Here is a 584-nt window from a genome sequence, read left to right as displayed (position 1 = left end):
CTACGAGGTGCCTGGCCGCCCTGCGCCGGCTCCGCGCGCGCCCGCGCTGCGAGACGCCGGTCGGCCCGCCCCTCCCCCGCCGCCCGCTCGGCCCGGGTGTCACAATGCCCGGCTTCTCCGTCCGCCCGATTGGCTGCGACCGAAGCGGACCTTCTGGTGCCCCGCGGCCCGCGAGCGCTCGGTGCGGGTGGCCACGCGGCGCTCCTGCCCGTGGGGCGTCCCGGGCACCCCGGGGAAGGCTCGGAGGCCCAGGCCAGCAGCGTGGTCCCCGGAGCCCAGCTTTATCCTCCGCTCCTGGGGCCCCGTAATGAAAATAATTATCCCCGAAGCCAGTCGTCGTACCCAGTCCCGGATATTCCTTTGTCTCCTGAAGCCAGGGCTGTACTCAGTTCGTAAGAGTCAAGAAGGACTGGACTGGGAGAGGCCGGTGGAGCTTTTGCCGTATTTCCATTCGGGGCTCTGCTAGTGTGCAGTTTGGGGGTCGACTCCCCTCCTCCTTTAAACTTCACCTGAAAAGGAAAACACTCAATTGTGGATCCACAATTTATGACTGACGAATATTAACACTGTACTGATTTAAGCAC

The 584-nt window shown here is 63.9% G+C and overlaps 1 protein-coding gene across 1 annotated transcript in view; it reads right to left on the bottom strand.

Annotated features, from left to right (window-relative positions):
• LYPLA1 (lysophospholipase 1) overlaps positions 1-359 on the bottom strand; it is a 36,289-nt gene extending 35,930 nt beyond the window's left edge. The window contains exon 1 of the mRNA XM_040487788.1: positions 343-359. The gene's annotated coding sequence lies outside the window, so the exon portion shown is untranslated. The remainder of the gene's footprint in view (positions 1-342) is intronic.
• Positions 360-584: the final 225 nt, after the last annotated feature.

Source organism: Herpailurus yagouaroundi, unplaced genomic scaffold, assembly GCF_014898765.1.
Source record: "Herpailurus yagouaroundi ecotype Mexico unplaced genomic scaffold, PumYag 165, whole genome shotgun sequence".
Taxonomy (NCBI): domain Eukaryota; kingdom Metazoa; phylum Chordata; class Mammalia; order Carnivora; family Felidae; genus Herpailurus; species Herpailurus yagouaroundi.
The sequence above is the reverse complement of the archived record's forward strand: the minus strand, read 5'-3'. Positions and strand labels throughout refer to the sequence as shown.